Below are 7,746 nucleotides of genomic sequence, written 5' to 3'. Positions count from 1 at the left end.
GTGGAGGGGCACTCCTGGGGATGGTTTCCAGGAACTCCTCTTTTCTCTCCTCATACAGAAACCCCTTTCGTGACCTCTGGGACAAGCAGACCCCGAGACCTGCCACTCCCAAGGTTTTGGGGCAGACAGGAGGGTCCTGGAGGGATTTTACAGGAAACCAATTTCTCAGGACAGCGGGTGGCCACCCCTCCGTGGATATGGACATCCCATGTCGTTTGCTTATGGCCCTAGAGCGTCGTGGAGGTGAGAGGGAGGGACAGTGTCCCGTGAGGAAGGAGAACTCCACCCTGTCTAGGGCATCCGGAGGTCACCAGGGTCAGGGCAAATGGTGCACATCATAGGTGGGGCTGGGTTCTGAGAGAGGGTCGGGCGGGGAGTCTTGAGTCTCCAGGGCCCGAGGGGAGCCGGGTGCCCTGAGTGACGGATCTGAGAGGGAGGCTGGGCGGCCCAGGTGAAGGCGATCTCTGGTGGGTGTGGTATTAACTGCCGCAAACACAGAAAGTTGGGGCCTCAGGCGTGGACGGGGGAGCGGAGGCCGCTGCACAGAACCCACACCGGTGGGGCGGGGGGAGGGGCAGCCTGTCAGCCAAGGGGCCACCTTTCTGTCCACGGAAGGGGCCATAGCTACAGCAGCCACATCAATGCAGTGACCAGGGGGTGTCACCGTGCCAGCGACCCGCCAGGTAGGGACCAGGCAGAGCCCCAGAGCAATGGTGACAAGAGTAGTGCAACCGACCACAGAAGCAAATGCTCCCCTGGACACCAAATGCTCTACATTGTGTGTGGGTGCTGGGGCTTTGGCCACCGGGGTCCCCTCCTTCCTGGGGCTCTGGCTGCCTCTCGAGAGTCGGCACAGGAGGCACGAAGACCATGGACACAAGGGGAAACTGCAGCTGGGAGGCTGGAGGTGGCAGGAAAGAAGCCTGGGCCAGTGGTCGGGGTGGGGGGAGAAGAGGGCTGTGGCTTGGGCGCTGGTGTCACCCTCTCCTCCCTCTGCTCCTCACCCTGCCCTGGGCACAGATGAGAGCTCGGGCCTCGGGAAGTCGGCAGACTGGCAAGTGGAGGGTCCAGGACCTGAAGCCCCAGCCACACAGGCTTGTCACTCAGCTGAGATCTTCCCCATCACTCCGATGCTCTTGGCAGAGTTGGGAGGAAGGGCGCCCGAGCAGCGAGTAGCTGCAAAGAGAAGCAGGACACGAGGCGTGGAGACGGCTGGCCCTGAGCGGGCCTCTCGTCTCTCGGGGCCTTGGTTTCTGCAGTCTCTAAAACTTGACACTCGGCCTCGCCGTCCCAAGGACTCTCCTGGCTGGAGGCTCTACAATAGGACGGAAGGCGTGTGTGGCTGAAGGAGTAGGGGTGGGTGGCCAGGGAGGGCAGCTCCTCACTGAGACCTCTGCAGCTCCATTACCCCAGAGGGAGACCAGAGACGTGGAGCAACTTGGCCAAGGCCACACAGCAACTTGAGAGGGTGGGGGAGGGGAACTTCACTCTCTAGGGGGTAGAAAGAGTCCTGGGGCTCAGGCATGTGGAGATGAACAGGACGCTGTGCAGCTGAGCCCCCACCCCCACCCCAGCCTCCTTTCTTGCTGAGCTGCTCACAGGAAGAGCAGTCCTCACCCAGGCCACAGCTGCCCTGCCACAGATTCACTGAAAACCCAGGCCCCTGCCTTATCCATTTCCAACTTCCTGTGCTGGCCTCAGAATCATAGGTGTCTGCCCACTGTACAGAAGGGAAGACTGAGGCTAGCAAGGGCAAAGGATTTGCCTGAGTGCCCCCCTCCCCCCAGAAGACCATGTCAGAGCAGAGACTAGAATCGAGGTATCTTTTGTGATTCCCTGCCCTGGGTCCCCCGCCAACCACCCCCACCACCACTGCCAAAACTAAAGATTTATCAAGGGCCCCAGGAGTTAGCCCTGGTCCATCTGGGGCTGCTCAGATATGTGCCCAACTGGGTCACATTCCTTCACTGCAACCCCACCCTCGCCCTATGGCAGCTTCCAGGAAAGCCCTGGAAAGTTCCAGGCCGGAGCTGAGTATCAAAGCTCGACCAGGCCTTCGCAAGACCAGCAGCTGCCTTCTGAGACAAGCTTAAGGAGGACTCATCCACGGTTTTCACTTGACGTTCGCAGAGCCAGAATTTCTCGTCTCTGAGCTTACAGCTGCCCCCAGCCTGTGGACAGAATAGAAGCCAGAGGCACCTGCTCGGCCAAAACACCACCTCTGTCCTCAGCTCCTCTCCTCTTCGGCACTGCATTCAGGAGGCTGCATTTTTAGAGGCAGAAATGCTTCAGAGAAAGTGCCCTGTGAATCCCAGAAGGGAAGTTTGCAAAGGATTCTGAGGCGGTGGGAGGCTGGGGGTCGGTAGAGATGAGAGACCCATCCGAGGTCACAGAGTGAGTTTGGGCCGAGCTAGTAGGGGAGAGCCATCTGCGGTCCCTGTCCCAGCACGTGGCTCTGATAGGAGTGCTGAGCTGACCCAAGGCCAGCCCATGCAGGCGAGGCGAGGAGCCTCCATCCACAGCTTGAAGCCCGTTGGGTCCAGACCACCCCCCCCCCACCACGCCAGGGAAATCCCAAAGTCAGACAGTTGTGGCAATGAAAGGTCCCCTCCCCACCCCATGTACATACCCTCTGCCTCTTTGCATAAGACTGGGAATAGCTGACTTGTGGCACTGGCCGCAAAAGTCCACCATTAGCCAACCATCCTTTGGGGTCAAGGACTTCCAGGGGTGCACTGGATACGGAAGCGGGGAACAGGGTGGTAAGAGTCCAAGGCAGGGTTGCAGAGGACCCACTAGCCAGGGTTTGCACCTCACCTATCTGCCGAGTCCCTGAAGCACCCCTCAGCTCTATGTTGAGTGCTGGGGTTTGAAATTTAGACAGAGAAAATTAAGATTTTGTCCCCCCACCCCCAGATTCTTCCCAGCACCGGCTCCCTCAGCTGGCTTGTTTGCTTGGCCATTCATTTGTCCAGGCAGCAAGCATCTATTGAGCACCTACGGGCTGCTGGGACCCATGAGCCCACCAGAATCCTGGCACGTCACCCCGTTGAGCCTGCCTCATCTATGTCCCCCGCTCTGCCCCCCTCTCCTCGCCTGTCCTGTTCCACCTTCATCAGGCCAAGGCTGGGGGAGCCGGGGTGGAACTTGGAGGGTCGCGGTTGTCACCAGGAGGAGACTGGCTGGTGGTCTCCAGCTGTGAAGTCGGCGTTGGTTTTTCGGTTGAGAATCACACCCACACTTGCAACCTGTGGCAAGGAAGGTGACTGGGGCCAGATTCTGTGTTTTCTGGAAACACCACAGGGTGGTGAAAGGTTTTCCAGGCTCTAACCTCAAGCCAAACAGGCAAGATTTTAATCACTGAACGGTCATCAGGTGTCTTCCATGACCTGGATCCGGCCCTACAACTGGAGGATGCGAGGAAGAGAAATGCCCTCGGCTCGCCCCCCGCCCCCGCCGCCACCTGCAGAGAGCACAGCAGAGCCTTCGTTGGACGCTGGCCCCGTGTCTAACACTTTCCATGCATTTGCCCAGTTAGTTCTCAAGCCCGTCCCTCGAGAACAGGTGTGAGTCCCACTTAACAGATGGGAGAGCCAAGGCTCAGAGCTGTCAAGGGACACACGATGGCCACACAGCCAGTGACTTGACTCAGATCTGCCCCCTCCAAAGCTCAGTTTCTGAACAGCGAGGCCACAAAGCCCTGTGATCCTGGTGCCCACCTTGCCCACCTTGTCCCACACCTGCAGTGCCTCAGGAGATAAGGCAGGAGGAGAAGCCTGTGGACCAGGAGGACCACGTGCGGCCCGTGCTCGGAAAATGTCTGTGGACAGACAATCCTATTTTTGTAAAAACATAACTGTGGCTACATGTGCATGAAATGGATACTGGAAAAGAAAGAAAAAAAGAAAGAAAGAAGGAAGGGAAGAAAGGAAGAAAGGAAGGAAGAAAAAAGATAGAAGGAAAGAAAGAAAAAAAGGAAGGGAAGGAAAGAAAGAAAGAAAGAAGGGAAGAAAGGAAGGAAGAATAAAAGATGGAAGGAAAGAAAGAAAAAAGAAAGAGGGAGGAAGGAAAAAAAGAAGAAAGGAAGGACAGAAAGAAAGAAAAAAAGAGGGAGTGAGAAAGGAAGGAAAAAAACAATAAAAGGGAAATCAGAGGCTTATCCCAGAGCTGTCCACTCAACCTTGAGCTCGCGGGGGGGGGGGGGGGGGGGGGGGGCCTGGGTGGCCGACATGGCTGTGGTTGACAGGACAGGTTTCCCAGTCAGTGGCCATTTGGCTCCAGACACAAGAGGGGACAAGGAGCAGCAGCCCCGGCTGCCTCCAGAGTTCTCTCTCGGGGCCAAAAAACACCATTTTGAGCATCTCAGGGGACAGGTAGCTGGGAGAGACGTAGTAGTTTTGGGGGTCTTGTGGTCAAGGATGAGGACAGCGGGGTCAGGCAGATCCGGGGGGTCCAGCTCCCCCTTTAACTCAGAGTACGACCTGGAACAAGCCATTGGCCCTTTGAGCCTCAGTTTCCTCATCTGCAAAACTGGGCTCTAGAGGGCTGTTATGAGGATCACATGAGCTCATGCATAGAGAGGATCTTGCAGTCCCTGAAGCACCGTAGGGAGTCGCTCACACAATGGCAGCTCTTACTCCCTGATCCCAGTGGCCTTTGGGCTAAGCCCTGGCACTCAGGTTGGGAATTGGCTGGAGGGGAATTGGTCTAAACCCTTTGCTAAAGGTAAAGAATCTGAGGCTCAGGGAGGGGAGGAGGTAAAGACAGGATGGGACCTCCACCCTCTACCACACCCAACTGCCTCTTCCAAGGCTCAGTGCATCTACACAGAAAGCGTGGGGCTGGGCTGCTCCAGGAGATCTGAGATCTGGGTCAGTGCTCCTTACATGTGGTCCCAACACCTTCCCTGTGACGGGTAGCTCCGCCCCTGCCCCGCCCCCTCCTCCAGCCCTGCCCAGGCTGGGTTTGGGATCCGAGGACCAACAAAGTTCTCCTTGCTCTCCTTCTGAGTCAGCCCCACCGCACCACACAGGTGACTCAGAGGAGGCAAAGCCCCAAACCACACCCCATCTATCCCTGGAGAGGGGAGCTTCACCCCAGGGCCGGGTTTCCCAGAGTCTGCCCTGCCCTGCCCTGCCCCACCCATGCCTCTCGGGCTCCCAGGGAAGAAGGAGCTGGAGGGTGGAGGAATGGAGGGATGGAGAAAAGAGGAAAAGGAGCAGGAGGGGGCTGGGCACTGGGCCAGGCCGACTGTTCCAGACCTCTCTCCACCACAGCGCCAGCCAGAAAGTCTAGTGTGGAGATACCGAGACATCCGGGGCCCCTCGTTATTCACATTTGTTCAGTTGCTCAGTTGTCCAACAAACATTTGTGAAGCATCCAGTCTGTGTGCGGGGCCGGGCCCTGGGGTATGAGATGAGTCAGACCCAGTGCCGGCTCCCCTGGGGTCCCAGGCTGCTGGAGGAGACAGACGTGAAAACAAATCATTAAAGACCTGAATGAAACTCTTTGAGATAAAAATACACGGGATCTGTGAACACAGAGGGGCCACTGAGATGATAAACTTAGTGTTTTACGCAAATTTAACTGGAGGGAGAACTCATGTACCAGCCCCCTGGGGGTGGGAAGCCAGGGTGGGAGCTGAGATCTTGAGGGATACGGAAGGCCCCGCCCACTGCGAGGGATCTACCCTCTTCCAGCCGCCGGCATTCCGCATTCCGCTGCCCTTCTGGAAAGTGTGACCCCTCTAAACTTCGGGACCAGGGAAAAAAAGGTGTCTTCCAGAATGCAGGAATCGGATTCAGATTCGAAGATTCCATCTCTAAGGCTTTGATCTGCAACCCACTTACTCCCTGGTCCTATGCACGTTACTCATCTGCTAAGCCTCAGTTTTCTCATCTGCCAAGGGGGCGCTGGATTGGAATAGAATTCTAATAGCTGGTACTTGCTGAATATTTGCTGTGTGCCAGGCATTGGGCCAAATGCTTTGCATACGTTACCTTGTTCAGTCCTTACATCCGCCCTGTGAGGTAAATACTATTAATAGAAGAAATGTCTTATCCAATGAGAGCAAAGCCAGTGGTTTGTTAATAGAAAAAATATTTAAAGCAGGATATCTTAGGAAACATAAAATAAGCATTTATCGAACCTAACACGTGTGCGTGTACATTTATTAGACGATCTTTTGATGCAGGGCCAAGCCTCTTTGAGACCGAGGCCTCTGGCCAAAGTCCTACCTTGTTTTTCTTGCATAAAGCAAACATGGACGGCAGGTCCTGACTCCCTCTGGGTTTCTTTAAAGCAGGAGGAGACCTCAGAGATGCTTGCGAAGCGATCGGGAAGCAGAAGGTTTCTGGATTTTTAATAACTCTTCCCCAGTTTTTAATTTCCACCCAATTCAACCAAAGACTTTGGTGGACTTTAACAATCGGATTCCCGTCTTTTGTAGTTTGTCTTGCCCACACTTAATTCAGCAGCACTTTTTTCCTTTTTGGACGACTCTCCTTTATTGGATCATTTCCAAGGCTTTTTCTTAGTTTCCAGAGACACAAGAGATCTCTACCTGGCTCTCAGTCAAGTCCTGCTCAATGGGTTAGCAATCACAGCCCACAGCCCCAGGTTTGGGGAAAGACCTCCCGGAGCCTTCACGAACACGCCCCTTGATGGTGCCCAGCCTGGAACATTCAGAATGCCGTGCCTTCTATGCATCGGCCTTTCAAAGGAAAAGAGAAAGTTTCTAAATCTAGAGAAAATGTTGACTGGAGGCCAGATCAGGCAGTGTGTACTGTCTTGTCCCCATTTTACAGATAAGGAAACTAAGGTACATGAAGTCATTTCCGCTAGCTTGGCAGGGCGAGGATGTGAACCCAGTCCTGTCGTCTGGCTCCACGTTCTTCATCCCTTGTTCTGCTGCCTCTTTAGCGCTCTGAGCCCCTGGTTTCCCTGCCAGAAGGACTAAAGGGTGTCCCGACGTCCCACGTGGGATGTCATTGAAAAACTTCACCTACTGCACACATCCAAGGATGGTGCTGCTGCTCTCGGGGTAGGGCCGTGTCTCCCCAGGTCTGTGTCCCCACGCCCGGGGCTTATGAGTGTCTGTGGAGTTGGATGGGAGTGGTTAGGCTGCCTTCAATCTTTCCGTAAGTGTCCGAGTCCCTGCTCCGAGCACACACTGGTCTGGGTGCTGGGACATAGCAGGGCGGAGAGACAGACATGATTGCTGCCTTCACTGAGCTCAGTATTGGTGGGATCCTTCCAGCGTCTCTCACATCCAAGCCTCCTCCGGCTCAGACTCCCCCTGGGGTGGGGTGGGGAGACACGGGGGGACAGCGAATGTACAAAGGAGGCAGATTTGGGGGTCAGAGAGATCCCAGTTTCAATTCTGGTTCTGCCACTCACCGACTGCGTGACCTTGGGCCAATGGCAACCTGTCTGAGCCTCAGTGGGAATGATGACCTCTCATCACAGGCTCTCAGTGGGCAGACACCCCCATGTGCCTGGCACATAGTAGGGCCAGGAAGGAGAGGCTCCCGGAGCCTCAGGGATGAGCAGGCCTGCTGGCGAGGAGGCGTTCAGCTGCGGTCAGGGGACCGGGCCGGCAGCCCTGAGCAGCTTCCGACAGTTGGTGGCTGTGGAGAGGGCCACGGTGAATGGGGGCAATGAAAAGAGGCCAGACGCTGTCCAGGCCACAGCACGCAAGGGGCGCTTCCCTCAGCCGCCTCCCAGGCGCAGAAAGGGGAAGACAGC

The 7,746-nt window shown here is 56.1% G+C and overlaps 1 long non-coding RNA gene across 1 annotated transcript; it reads right to left on the bottom strand.

Annotated features, from left to right (window-relative positions):
* Nucleotides 1–1,908: 1,908 nt before the first annotated feature.
* LOC115300286 lies at nt 1,909–3,905 on the bottom strand. Its single transcript, XR_003912586.1, has 3 exons — nt 3,111–3,905; nt 2,630–2,735; nt 1,909–2,263 (listed from the first exon to the last, which is right to left on the bottom strand). It is a non-coding gene; the product is annotated as an uncharacterized LOC115300286 (long non-coding RNA).
* Nucleotides 3,906–7,746: the final 3,841 nt, after the last annotated feature.

This window comes from Suricata suricatta, chromosome 8 (assembly GCF_006229205.1).
Source record: "Suricata suricatta isolate VVHF042 chromosome 8, meerkat_22Aug2017_6uvM2_HiC, whole genome shotgun sequence".
Taxonomy (NCBI): Eukaryota; Metazoa; Chordata; class Mammalia; order Carnivora; family Herpestidae; genus Suricata; species Suricata suricatta.
Note: the sequence above shows the minus strand (reverse complement) of the source record. Positions and strands in the feature narration are given on the sequence as shown.